Genomic DNA, 15551 nt, shown 5'->3' on the forward strand with positions numbered 1-15551 from the left:
AGGTCATGTTTTGCACAAGTCTTCAGTAGTAAGTGACCATTACTGTTCCTGTTTCCAACTCCATTTCTCCCAAGGACTCCTTGCTATATCTGGTAGTCTGTGCCTACTCTAGCATTAAAGTCACTCATAATCATAACCTTGTTTTCTTTTGGCACACTGATGATGAGGGTCTCCAGGTCTTCATAAAATTTTTTCTTTGACCTCATCAGGGTTTATCAGTGTGGGAGTATTGACTCTAATGATGGTAGCGTGGTACTTTCCTACAAGTGGCAATCACATTGTCATGAGCCTGTCATTCACTCCTTTTGATAGGCATACAGGCTTGTTGACTAGATTAGTTTTGATTGCAACATCTAGATAAGTTTCATGGTGTTCCCCTTCACTGTGGCCACTCCAGAAAAATATGTATACAGCTCTGACTTCAGTAAGTTGGTCTTTATTTGCCAGTTTTGTTTCACTCAGGGCCACTGTTTGGATATGACACTTGCTGTGTTCTCTCACAACAAGAGTTGTTCCTCTTTCAGGTCTATTGGATTTGGTGTTGTCCATAAGTGTGCACACATCACATGTATTGATAGTGAGTGATGTCATCTTTGCAGAAGGATACCCTGCCTGCTGTTCTAAACAGATCAGCATTAGGTAAGCAGACGATTTTAGGGCACCTTTTCTAGCCATTCCTCACACGGAGGTGAGCAATGTGGTCCTTAAAGGCTGCTCAGACACCCATGGGGCTGCTGAATCTCACTACTGCTTCCAGTGAGAAGGTGACCTCATGGCCTGGACCTCCTATGTGGAAAGTTGTGACTACAGCTCCCAGTGTATCTGCACCTGCAGCTTCATCATTTGCCTGTCACCACAAGACTTTGAGATAAGTAAAATGGTAAAATTGTAGGAGTGATGTCTTCTGATTCATGCATAAATTGGTTTTAAGTGAGTCAGAGCTTCACAAAGTTTTTGGCCTAACTCTCTCTTCCAGAGTCTCATCATACTTCCACAGTCACCACACAGGACAGAGTCAAGATGACGAGTGATGTCTTGGTCTCTTCAATGTCTTCTTGGAGCCACAGGTAAGTGTTGGGTGGATCAGGTAGAGACCAAAGATGGAAAATAGCCCCAAAAAAGGCTCAGTTGACCTCATACCAGAGGTACTAGGCCATAGGTCCTTTTCTTTTTTTATCTCTTTGGGGTACAGACCTAGTAGAGGTACTGCATGGTCAAAGGCTATACATGATTTTATAAACCTTGGGGCATAGTTTTAAGTTGCTCTACACAGTGGTTGAATTAGTATACAACTTCACCAACAGTGTATTAGTTTCTCAACTTTACTACATCCCCTCCAACATTTATCATTTTCCTTTTCTGTCATATTAGCCAATCTGATAGGTGTGGGGTGGTAGCTCAGAGTTGTTTTAATTTGTATGTCTTTCATCAGTAGTGATTTAGAGCATTTTTTTCATATGACTATAGATGTCTTTGTTTACTTTATCTGAACACTGCTTGTTTATATCCTTTAGCCATTTATCAATTGAGGAATGATTTTTATTTCTATAATTTTGACTCAATTATCTATATATTTTAAAAATGAGGTCTTTATCAGAGAAACTTATTATAATTTTTTCCCATAATCATGATTACTGTGTATTTCCTTCTACCCTATTTTCTACCTGTTTATCTTACTCCCTCTCTCCTTTCATCCTGTCCCTTCTCAAAAGGGTTTTGTTTCTGACTTTTTTCCTCCCCCATTCTACCCTCCTTTCTATCAGCCCCACCCCTTTCTTATTCCCTTTCCCTTCTGCTTTCCTGTAGAATAAGATAGATTTCTATACCCAGCAGAGTGTGTATGTTATTCTCTCTTTGAGCCAATTCCAATGAGAATAGGGTTTTCTGTTCCCACTTCCCCATTTTCCCCTCGACTGTAAAAGCTCCTTTGCACCTTTTTTATGCAGATAATTTATCCCATTCTACCTTTCCCTTTCCCCTTCCCCTAATACATTCCTCTTTCTTACCACTTAATTTTATTTTTTAAGATAATCATCCTATCATATTCAACTCACACTCATGCCCTCTGTCTTTGTATACTCCTTCAAAGTGCCCTAATAATAAGAATAATTTTAGGAGTTACAGTATCATTTTAACATGAAGGAATGCAAGCAGTTTAATCTTATTGAATTCCTTATGATTTCTCTTTCCTATTTATCCTTTTTTTTTCCTTCTCTCAAGTCTTGTAAGTCAAATTTTCTATTCAGCTCTAGTCTTTTAATCAGGAATGCTTGAAAGTCCTCTATTTCATTGAATATTCATTTTCCTCCAGAAGCATCATACTCAGTTTTGCTGGGTAGGTGATTCTTGGTTGTAATCCTAGTTTTTTTGCCCTCCAGAATATCATATTATAAGTCCTCTTATCCTTACCATAGAAGCTGTTACTTTTTGTTCCTGACTGTTACTCCATTATATTTGAATTGTTTCTTTTTGGCTGCTTTCTATATTTTCTCCTTGACCTGGGAGCTTTTGAATTTGTCCATAGTATTCCTGGGAGTTTTCATTTTGGGATTTCTTTCATGAGGTGATTGGTGGATTCTGTAAATCTTTATTTTACCCTCTTTCTAGAATATCAGAGCAATTTTCCTTGATAATTTCTTGAAAGGTGACGTCTAGGCTCTTTATTTTCATGGCTTTCAGGTACTCCAATAATTCTTAAATTATCTCTCCTGGATCTATTTTCTAGGTCAGTTGTTTTTCCAATGAAATAGTTGATATTTTTCATTCTTTTGATTTTGTTTTATTGTTTCTTGATGTTTCATAAGGTCATTAGCTTCCTCTTGTGCAATTCTAATTTTTAAGGAATTTTTTTCCAGTGAGTTTTTGTACCTCTTTTTCCATTTGGTCAGTTCTACTTTTTAAGGAGTTCTTCTCTTCAATGAATTCCTGTATATCTTTTCTCATTTGCCCAATTCCACTTTTGAAGACATTCTTCTCTTCATTGGATCTTTATGACTCTTTTGCTACTTTGTCTATTCTGTTTTTTTAAGGTGCTATTTTTTTCAGAATTTTTTGTGCCTCCTTTACCAAGCTGTTGACTTTTTTCATGATTTTCTATTCATCTTCCCAATTTTTCCTCCATTTTTCTTACTTGATTTTTAAAATCCTTTTTGTGCTCTCCCATGAGCTGAGACCAAGTTATATTTTTTCTTGGAGGTTTTGGATGGAGCACTTTTGACTTTGTTGTCTTCTTTTGAGTTTTTTTTTTTGTTTTCCTTGTCACCATATTAATTTTCTATAGTCAGAATCTTTTTTCTGCTGTTTGCTCATTTTCTAGTCTATTTCTTGATTTTAATTCTATCCTAAAATGGTGGAATGGAGAAGACAATTTCCCAAACTTTAGGGTTTTTTGTGCTGCTGTTTTCAGAGAAAATTCTTGGGACCTGTAAGTTTTTGGCTTTTCCAAAGTTGTATGATCTAGGGAGAAGTGTAATTATTACTCTCTCATGGCCTATGTTCTGGTCTGTGATTGACCAAGCACTATTTTCTGCTCTGCAACTGTGACCAGGATTCCAGGTCCCCTGTAGCCTCAAGTTCTAGTGTGCTAGTGCTCATCTTATCTCTGGGACTGAGACCTAGGACTATGACACAGATGTAAGTATAGGCAATGCAACATAGTCCTGTCCCCAGTACCAGCAAATGGATCCCTGTAATTTCTTTTTGATCAGTTGCCTGACCCCCTTACCCTCTGTGGGCTTAGAGGTCTGGAAACCACCACTGCCACCACCAATTCAGTGACTCTCAAGGTCCTACAGCTGTTTTTTTTCCTGAAATACCACCTGCACTGAACTGAGCTCCACTCTCACTCTGGTGCAAGGGACCTTTCTTTCCAATCTTCTAAATTGTCTAGGACTGTAAAATTGTTTCAGTAAGTTCTCCCACTCTAGAATTTATTTTGAGGCATTATTTAAGGATGTTTAGAGGTGTTTTGAAAAGAGCTCAGGCAAGTCACTGCTTTTTCTCCACCATCTTGGCTTTGCCTCCTTGTAACATCCAAATTATTAAAGGAAAAGTTAAATGAATTGCAGAAGGATATAGACAGTAAAAGTATACTAGTGGAGGACCTCAACCTTCCCCTCTCAGAGCTAGACAAATCTAAGCAAAAATAAGAAAGAAATCGAGGGAATAAATATAATCTTAGAAAAATAGAAATGATAGACTTCTGGAGGAAATTGAATGTGTATAATAACAAATATCTTCTTCTCAGTTTTACATGGCACCTTCCCAAAAAATTGACCACGTATTAAAGCATAAAAACTTTAAAACCAAATGTATGAAAGCAGACATATTAAATGCATCTTTTTCATGCAATAATGCAATAAAAAACACAAATAGCATATATGACAACCAGGTGGGATTTATACAGGGAATACAGAGCTGGTTCAATATTAGGAAAACTATCAGCAGAATTAACCATATCAATACCCCAAAACAATAAAAACCATATGATCATCTCAATAAATGGAGAAAAAGCCTTCAACAAAATACAATAGCCAATCCTACTAAAAAGCCTAGAAAGCATAGGAATCAATGGAACTTTTTAAAAAGGATAAGTAGTATCTATCAAAAACCAAGAGCAGTCATTATCTTTAACAAAGATGGACTTGAAGCCTTCTAAATAAGAGCAAGAGTGAAGCAAGAATATCCATTATCAACACTATTTTATTCAATATTGTACTAGAAATTCTAGCTATAGCAGTGAGACAATAAGAAACTGAGGGAATAGGGTCAGCTAGGTGGCATAGTGGATAGAGCACTGGCCCTGGAGTCAAGAGGACCTGAGTTCAAATCTGACCCCAGACACTTGACACTAACTAGCTGTGTGACCCTGGATGGGTCATTTAACCCCATTGCCTAACCCCCCCCCCCCAAAATTGAGGGGATTAAAATAGGCAATGAGAAAATAAAACTATCACTCTTTGCAAATGATATGTTGGTATACTTAGAGAATCCTATGGAATGAACTAAAAACTAATGAAACAATTAACAACTTCAGCAAAGTTGCAGGATATAAAATAAAGCCACATAAATCATCAGCATTTCTGTACACTACCAACAAAATCAACAAGGAGAGATAAAAAGAGTAATTCAATTTAAAATGACTGCAGATAATATAAAAGATTTTTGAGTCTACTTGTCAAGATAAAGCCAGCAATTTTACGAACACAACTACACAATATTTTTCACACAAAGACAGATTTAAATAATTGGAGATACTAATTGTTCATGGAAAGGCTGAGCCCATACAATAAAAATGTCATTTCTATCTGAGTAAATTTACTCATTCAGTACCATACCAATCAAACTACCAAAGAATTATTTTATAGAACTAGAAAAAATAATAACAAAATTCATCTTGAAGAATAAAAGGTCAAAGATATTAAGAGAATCAAAAAAAAAATTGAAGGAAGACAGCCTAGCAGTTTCAGATTTCAAACTATATTACAAACTATACAAACTAAATTACAAATCAGTAATCGTCAAAATAATCTAAAACTGGCTATGAAATTGAGTGGTAGATCAGGAAAATAAATTAGGTACACAGTACACTATAGTAAATGACCATAATAATCTAGTGTTTGATAAACCCAAAGGCCCAAAGCTTTTAGGGTAGAAACTCAAGATTTGGCAAAAATTGCTGTGAAAACTGAAAAGCAATTTGGCAGAAACTAGGTGTAGATCAACATCTCACACTGCTTACCAAGATAAGGTCAAAATGGATAAATTATTTAGACATAAAGGGTGATACCATAAGTAAATTAGGTGAGCATGGAAAAATGTACCTGTCAGACCTGTGAGTGAAGGAAGAGTTAATGACCAAACAAAAGAGAGAGGGAATTATGGCAAGTAAAACAGATAATCATGGTTACGTGAAATTAAAAAGCTTTGACACAATCAAAACCCATGCAGCCAAAATTATAAGAAAAAGAGGAAACTGGGGAGGGATACAGTAAGTTTCTCTGATAAAGACCTCATTTCCCAAATATATAGAGAATTGAGTCAAATTTATAAAAAATAAGAGCCATTCTACAGTTGATAAATGGTCAAAGGATATAAACAGTCAGTTTTCAGAAGAGGGAATCAAAGCTACTCCTAGTCACATGAAAACATGTTCTAAATCACTACTGATTAGAGAAATACAAACTAAAACAATTCTTAGATACCACCTGACACCTATCAGATTTACTAAGATGACCGAAAAGGAAAATGATAAATGCTGGAAAGGATGTGAAAAAAATTGTCACGCTAATGCACTATTGGTGGAATTGTGAATTAGTCTAACCATTCTAGAAAACAATTCTAACTATGCCCAGAGGTTTATAAAACTGTGCATATTCTTTGACCCAGCAATACCACTACTAGGACTGTATCACAAATAAAATTTTTAAAAAGGGGGAGAAGGACCCATTTGCACAAAAATGTAGCAGCTCTTTTTGTGGTGGAAAATAATTAGAAATCAAGGGGATGCCCTTCAATTGGGGAATGGTTGCAAAAGTAGTGGTATATGATTGTGATAAAATACTATTGTGCTGTAAGAAATAACAAGCAAGATTATTTCAGAAAAAAACCTTGGAAGACTTAAATGAGCTTGATCAAAATGAACTGAGCAGAACCAGAAGAACTTTGTGTACAGTAACAGCCATATTGTAAGGATGATCAACTGTGAACACCTTAGCTACTTTGATCAAGACAATGATCCAAGACAATTCCAAAGCACCAAGGTTGAAATAGTCTATCCACTTGAGGGAGGGAAATTTTAAACTCTGAATGCAGATTGTAGCATATTTTTTTACACTTTATTTTCATCATTTTAATTTATGTTTATTTTTGCAAGATGGCTAAAATGGAACTATGTTTTTATTTCTTTATTTTTTGGTGAGGCAATTGGGGTTAAGTGACTTGCCCAAGATCACACAGCTAGTAAGTGTCAAGTATCTGATCTGGGACTGGATTTGAACTCAGGTCCTCCTGACTCCAGGGCTAGTGCTCTATTCACTATGCCACCTAGCTGACCCAATGGAACTAGGTTTTGCATGACTTTAATTGATATCAAATTACTTGCCATCTCAAGCAGGAGAGAGGGGCAGGAGGGAAAGAAAGATTTTGCAACTCGAAAAATTTTTAAATGAGATTGTTAAAATATTTTACATTGAATTGGAAAATATTTAATGAAATAGACATTTTTTAAAAAAATAAAGGTATGGGGTGGAAAAGACGAAAAACAGATCCATAGGACTAAGCGTTTATAGGGTCTAGCAATTTATTTCACTTCACATGTGGAATTCACTTTAACATAGATCACAGTAACATTATGATTTATTAATAACTAACATTTAGATTTTTTTTAAATCTCTTTTTGTTCCCTTGCCTGCGACTTGACTCCTATAGGTTTGTCCTTGTTTGAAAAGTTATTTAATTATTTCTTCATTTTGCTGATCTTGTCGCTTCACAAGCTTTATTTTGTAACTCACTCACATCCAGACATATATAGTTTTGTGAACTAATTTTCCTAAACTTCTTTCTCCTCTTTCTGATCTCTTAATTGTAACATTAAGACTTTTCATCTCTACTGTTGATTTTGAGCATAATTAGTTTATTTCCCCCTTACATCATTTTGTCTTTTTGGTTTCATGTGACTTGATTTTGATCTTTAGAGTCATTTTGCACCTAGCAGGTGGCCTGTTTTCCCAACTCCCCAGATATCTTGATTTAAAACCAAAATGACCCAGGTAGCTCTTTCTATTAGCAAATGCACCCATACCTCTTCATAACAGTAATTCTGCCTTTGATTTATAACACAGTTGTCTAGTTATACAGCTTAGCTTTGTGTCTGGTTTTTTCCCCATAGCTCCATGTTAGGAAGAAGGCTGCAAAGATACTATTTTGTAGTAACTCCCAAATCTCTCTTCTGATCAGTATTCTGCAGCACCTTTCCATTAAGCTGATATTTCCTTTTTTTTTTATTCCTTACTCCAAAGCTCATTATTTCGCATTTATCTGCAGTGAACTATATTTGCCATCTATTAGCCCAGACACTTAAATGTTCCTAGGCCTGCTGTATCAGACTTTGGTGCTTCCTTTTGTTTACTTTTCTACTCAATTCAATATAATCTGCAAACAAGAAGGGTTGAAGGAATGGGGAGTGCTATCTAGTCTTGTTTGTGTTTTTGTATAGGCAGAAAACAAATTCTTAGGACATTCATTTAATAGAAAGAAAAGAAATAATGATGGATATAGATTTCCTGTCTTTGGCCTTCATGCATTTTTTTTTAAAATCCCCACATCCTGGTTGTAGAATAGTAATAGAATGTGAAGGTGCAAGTGGTAATTATCCATGTAATAAGACATAAATTAGCTCCACTTGATAAACATTGATCTCCATTTCCTGATTGCTGCAGCAAAGCATGAGTCCACATTCTAGTCAATTATCTAAAATATTTTTTTCCTTCAAGTTGTCTATTTGGCAACAAAGTGACATAAAATATTGTGGTATGATTTAGAGTAACATGAATTTTAACTCATTCCAGTAGCACTAAGTAGCACATGTATAATTATTCCCATTTTACAGATGAGTCTCAATGAGACAAATGAATTTTTCATTGTCTTCTAAGTAACATGTCAAAGCTGAAATCTAAACCTAGCCATTCTGTCTCTGCATACAGCACCCTTTCCACTGAATTGTACTGTCTCTCATATCTCCCATCGAGAAAAAAAAAGTTAGATTTAGGGCTTTTTGTGTGTATTGTATATGATCCAGATGGATTAAATGCCATTTCACTGTAAATATTCTTTAATTAAGTATGCATTAACTTTGTATGACACTTTGAAGCTTTTGAAATTGATATTCTATTTTACTCATTTTTAAAAATATAACACCATTTTCTCAGGTTTGAATTCAGTAGTCATCCTAAACTCCTTTTTGTCTTTCACTCCCTTTTTCCAAGTGGCTTTTGAGGCCTGACAATTTCACTTTTGCCATATCTGGAATACACCCACAGCTCTCCTTTGACACTGCCACCACTCTAGGGTAGGCCCTCATCACCATTCACTTAAATTATTGCAATAACCTGTTGATGGGTCTGCCTGGCTCAAGTCTCTCCCCACTTCAAGTCATTCTCCATTCATCCACTAAAGTGATTTTCTGAAAGTATAGGTCTGATTATGTTACAACCCACCATCCTGATTCAATAAACTACAGTGGCTTCCTATTACCTACAGGAGCAAATACAAAGTGATCTGTTGGGAATTCAAAGCTTTTCATAACCTAGGCTCCTCCTACTTTTCCAGTCTTCTTACAACTTACTCCCCAACAAGTACTCTTTAATTCAGTGAAGCTGACCTCCTAGCTGTTCCAGGAATAAGACACACCATCTCTTGGCTCCAGGTATTTTCTCTGGCTATCCCCCATGCCTGGATTGCTCTCCTTCCTCTACTTTGACTACTGACTTCTCTAGGGAAAATAGAAGAGTGGGAGGGTTTAGGGGAAAAGATAATGAGTTGTGTTGTAATGCTGTGTTTAAGATGGCACTAGATACCCAATTTGAGACATCTGAAACACAATTGGAGATGTGAGATTAGAGGTCAGTAGAAAGGTTAGGGAAAGATAGGTAGATTTGATAATCATCACCATATATATGTTAATTAAATCTATGGGAGCTGATGAGATCATCAAGTGAAGTAGAATAGAAAAATACAAGAAAATGGCTCATGACAAAACCTAGTGGGACACCTACAACTGGAAAGCGTAACTTGGATGAAGGATTAGGTTCCAGTAAAAAAGATTCAGAAGTGATCTGATAGATAGGAGAAGAATGAGAAGGAAATGGTTTTATGATAAACAAGAGAGAAGAGAATATTAAGGAGGTGAAAATGATCAACAGTCTTAAAGGTTGCAGAGAGGTCAAGGATAATGAAGATTGAGAAAAGGCTATTGTTGTAATTGGCAACAGAATCAAACCTAGAAGAGTTGTCACTAGTCCTAGGTCACACTGTAAATAGTAGAATCATGATACAACCCCAGGTTTTAGGATCAAAAATCTAGTGCTCTATTGACTATATAATGCAACCTCTCATACCATACTTATTTCATTTCCTTTTTCATCAATATTTTTTGATTGATTCATCTAAAATGTTATGGATAACAGAATCACAAGATTCTACCATTTATAAGTTAGAAGGGAGAATTAGAAACTATGTAGTTCAATTTCCCTCTCATGAGAAGACAGGATCTACTTTCCAAATCAATCTATTCCATTCATGGAAAGCTCTAAATATTGGACAGTTTTTCTTAGATAAAGTCAAAATCTGTTTTACTGCAACTTCTACATGTTACTCCTAGTTTAGTCTCCTTGGATCAAGCAGAACAAGGCTAATGGCTCTCCATCTTATCTAGGCATTTGACAAAGTATCTTTTGATGTCCTTTTGAAATAGATGGACGTATGTGGACTGGATGAAAATAAAATTAGATGGACTAAAAAATAGACGAATAGTTAGATTACAGAATGGAGGTTTTTTGTTTGTTTTAAATGGAATACTGCATGGCTAAGAACTGGAAATCAAAAAGATGTCCATCAATTGGGGAATGGCTAAATAAGCTATGATATATGATTGTGATGGAAGATTATAGTGCTATAAGAAATGACAAGCAGTATTATTTCAGAAAAACCTGAAACGACTTACATGAACTGCTGCAAAATCAAATGAGCAGAACAAGAAAGTATTGTACACAGTAACAGAAACATTATGTGATGAAGAACTGTGAATGACTTAGCTATTCTCAGCAACACAATGCTCCAAGACAATCTCAAAGGACTAATGATGAGCATACTATCTGCCTCCAGAGAAAGAACTGATATTATTTGAATACAGACTGAAGCATTCTATTTTTCACTTTCTTTCTTTCATTTTCTTTTATATGGGTCTTCTTGTACTAAATGACCAATATGGCAATGTTTGACATTATTGCACATGTATAACCTATATCTGATTGCTTACCATCTTGGGGTGGGGAGGATGGAGGGAGGAAAAGAGGGATAGAATTTGAAACTCAAAACTTTAAATAAAACAAATATTAAAAATTGCTTTATCATGTAATTGGGATATATATGTGTGTGTATAATATATATGTACATATATATACATAAATGAAGTAAAAGTCCTCACTTGTAACAATAAAGTTAAACTAAATAAATCTACACATTGGTCACTTCTGGAAAAAAAGTGGAATACCACAAAGATCTGTTCCTTCTCTTGTACTTGCTAACATTAAAAGAGCCCCTGATAATATGAATGTAAACCTATTTGGCACATAATCAAATTTGCATACGACATGAAGGTAAGAATGACAGTTAATGCCCTTAATAAAATCATCACAATAAAAATGTTTTGGCAGCATAGAATGATGGGTCATCATATCTAAATTGAAAGGATATGGAAGGATGAATGTGGAATCCTGTACTTGTGTTTTTTTTAAGTCAATTACACAAATTTGGGAATGTGGATATTTGCCTATAAATAAATCAATTAAAGTTATGGATTTAGAAAAATAGAAAAAAAATAGACAGAGATTATATAGGACTAAAAGCTCAATATGGGTCAACAGAATGTTGTGAGAGACAAATACTCTGTTGGATTGTAGGATGCATTGAGAGAAGGAGTTATTATGGTGGTGCTAACTTTTCTCTGTTTTGATTAGACCCTATCTAGAATACTGTTTTCACTTCTTGGTTCTACATTTAGAAACAGTGACACATTAGAGTGGGTCGAGTGGAAGCCAATAATTAAGGGATTTAAAGCTACACCATCTGAGGATCAGTGGATGGCACTGGGGATATTTAGCTTGAGGAACTTATGTGGAAAATGATATCAATTTAAAAAAATCAGGTTATATAGAAGCAGGAGAAGTTTCATTCTAATTGATGCTACAGGGCATAACTAGAAGCTTTAGGTAGAAGTGGAAGAGAGACAGATTTCAGCTGAATATAAGGAAAACAAAACAAAACAAAACAGAAAAAGACTTCCTAACAGTTAGAGATGTCCAGAAATGAAATAAGCTTCATTGGAAGGTTTTGAGTGTGTCTTCACTGAAAGTCTTCTAGTAAAAACTGGATAACCACTTCTTGGCATATTATATATGTAGATTACAATTATACAGCTAGATTATATTGATAAAGGTTTTAGGTAGAGGTAGAGGCTGGATGATATTTGGAGTTCCTCTATATCATAATCACTATGATTTTACTTTCCCATTAAGATAACCACTTGGATGATCCTACAGCAGCTGGGTTAGTCACCCCTCCCTGTATTGTACCCAAGCATCAAAATTGGAGTTGGTTCCATTCTGGGAAGCCTATCTTTAGTTAAAGGTAGTTTCTTTTCCCCATATTGTCAATTCTTTATTCTCATATCCCATTAACAACCCTCCAATTGTTATCCTTTGATAAGTATAGTAAAAGTTAGTGTCTTTGGATATGGTCTTCCATTCCCCAACAAAGGGCAACTACCAAGACACTCAATGGATAAGGTGAATCAGGTATGTGGTAGGTAATTTATTCCTACAAACAGGAAGCTATTTTTTTAAAATCACAACATGTGTTAATAGAACAACATAAGTTATAATGTGATTTAGTAATGTAACTAATATTATAATTTTCTGGAATGATAATATTTGTATTGCATTAGACCATAGAGCAAATGGCAAAAGTGCTAATTAGACATTATCTATTTCACCTCAACCAGACACCATCCAAGAACTACTAGTATATATCTGTTGGTAAAATGAGTTAGTCAAGCCAATCCTCATTCTGATGTCCATGCTCTCTGATGGAGAAGCTTCCTCTGTTACTAGTCAGTTCTTTGCTTATACCAAGGATCTTCACAACTTTCAAAATCACTGGGTCACCCCAAGTGGTGACATGTCTGAGAGAGAGACAGGATATAAAGAGGGAAGGAAGTAATAAAAGAAGGAAGGGAGGGAAGTAGAAGGGGGAGAGAGAGAGGGGAGAGAGGGAGGGAAGAAAGAACAGAAGGAAGGAAGGAAGGAAATAAAGAAAGAAAAAAAGAAAGAACCTTAATATGGATACTTGGAGACAGGATTAGCCACTGAACCTGTGTCATATGGGTAAGGGGGTAGACCTCTGCTGCAGTATGAAATCAATAATAGAACTTGCGGAAAGTTTGAAAACAGGTGATATTACTTTTTTCCTCCTAAAAGACAGGAAGCCAGTGTTTGCTTGCTAGTGACTGAGAAGTAATTCTTCCAGAAGCTTGGCTACATGACAAACATGAAAGTAGATTTTCCTTTTTCTAAGACCAGGAAGTCATATCTTGAGAATCTTTTTGTTCTGGTCAAAAGGGAACATTTAGGGTTTAAGGTTAAATGCTTTAATATATTTCAGTTATTTAGTAGTTGTTCTTAACAATTTTTTAAAGTGTTTTTTTTAATGATTTCAACATTTTCCCATTTAACATTATATATGTATGTATATGTGTGTATACATATGTGTATATATATAATTACTTCTTTATAAAGCTCTTCAGAAGTATATTTAAATTGTATTAGTTCTGAAGCAATTATTTTTAAATAAGTAAGTTTGTGATAAATATTAAATAATAATCCAAGTGAAAATCATCCAAAGTAGTTGAATAATTTTGCAAATGAGGTCTTGGATATAGGCAGATACATTAAAATACTATAAACATATAAACATATTATTATCAAGTCATTGTCCAATATTCCTTTCTTGCATCATTTTTACCCTACTTTTAGCATAGGACACTGGTTCTCAAATTTTAGTCTTCAGACCCATTTAAACACTTAAAGGTTATTGAGGAAAGCAAAGACCTTTTAATTTTGTGGGTTATATCTATTGATATTCATTATATTAGAAATTAGAGCTATTAATTTAAAATATATTTTATTAATTCATTTAAAATAATACTAAACTTATTATAAATGAATATAAATGATATATTTTTAGATAAACATATTTCCCAAAACAAAAATAAATTGGTGAGATGAATAGCATTGTTTTACATATTTTATAGGTCTTTATAATGCTCAGCTTAATAGAAGACAGCTGAATTCTCATATTTGCTTTTACAGTCAATCTGTTATGATTTGTTGTTTTCATTGAAGTATAAAAGAAAATCTGATCTCACACAGATATTTAGTTGGAAAAGGGAGCATTTTAAATAAACAAATTTATTTACTTATAACAAATAAAATTATAAAAATAGTTTTTACTTCCCTGATTTCCCTTAAAGGTTCTGAGGAACCTCCAGAGGTCTGTGGACCACACTTTGAAAACTACTGATATAGAATATGCTGAAAAAATATTATACATTTTTCCCAAAAGCACTCAGTATGTAAATAACCTTCTCCCCAAATACACTTTTCATCAGAATAATAAGGACTTAGAAATTCTCCCTCATTACCCCAGAATATATAACATAATGTAAAAAAAACCACAGAAATACAAAACTCCACAAATTGATGATGTGTTTAATAACCTTTAGATTTAGAATGGGTGGGTGGTAAGTTCATGGGACTCTTAAATAGAATTTATTGGTTTTACATAAATGTTCTTTCTTACAATGACTAAAGATTATTACAGGAATGGCATATCCAGAGCTGGAAGGGACCTTAGAAGTCCTGAAGTCCGACAATGTCATATTAGAATTAAGGCCCACATAGACTGTGACTAACCAAGGTCACTCAGGTAATAGCAGGATTTGAAACCACATCTTGGATCTCTAAATTCAACCTCCTCTCTTTCCACAGTATCATTTTGGAAAAGACTAGTTTTAGTCAGTGTGGATCAAGACTATCCACAAACAAGATAATATAAATTGCTTTTCAAATCCTATAATACTATAGTACAGTATAAAAAATACTGACTTGTCAGTATTTTTATCATTGTAATTCATTTTATTTTCTCAACTTTTATTTTAATGTAGTTAGCTTCCTGGAGCATCATTATCATGCTATTATTCTTTTACATAAAAATGACATTTTGATGATGATGATGATGATGATGAAATATTTCTCATATTTTCAGTGACACACCACATTATTTTTCACTTTTTCCTAAGATGTTAAGGCTTAATAATAAACTTACATCCTAGAAGCATCGTTAGATTTGGGGCATGATAGGATTTGTCTAGTCAGCTGTGTGGATGTCACCAGCTCTGACCAGGCTCTTTAAAAAAAGGACTAATTTTATTCAACCCCTTTTTATTTATATATTTAACAAAATTAAATTACAAATAATTATCCATGTAGTTGAAATTGTTAGAAGATACTATATTTTGAAGCCAATGCATGTAATTAATTTGCTATTTTCCTTTGCCATATTGTCTGAGAAGATAAATTCTCCCTGAAACCATATTTATATGTTTGTGGTGATTGAAAGGGCTGTTCCTTCTGGGATCATAATTTACACATAGCATGTGGCTGTGGATTAAGTTGTATTCCATCTAGTAGATTAGCTCTCCAATTACTCCACAACTT

The 15551-nt window shown here is 34.6% G+C and overlaps 1 pseudogene; it reads left to right on the forward strand.

Annotated features, from left to right (window-relative positions):
- Positions 1–1030: 1030 nt before the first annotated feature.
- Positions 1031–15551, forward strand: part of LOC114053834 — a 119799-nt pseudogene continuing 105278 nt past the window's right edge.

Source organism: Vombatus ursinus, unplaced genomic scaffold (assembly GCF_900497805.2).
Source record: "Vombatus ursinus unplaced genomic scaffold, bare-nosed wombat genome assembly UNPS02014812.1, whole genome shotgun sequence".
Classification (NCBI taxonomy): domain Eukaryota; kingdom Metazoa; phylum Chordata; class Mammalia; order Diprotodontia; family Vombatidae; genus Vombatus; species Vombatus ursinus.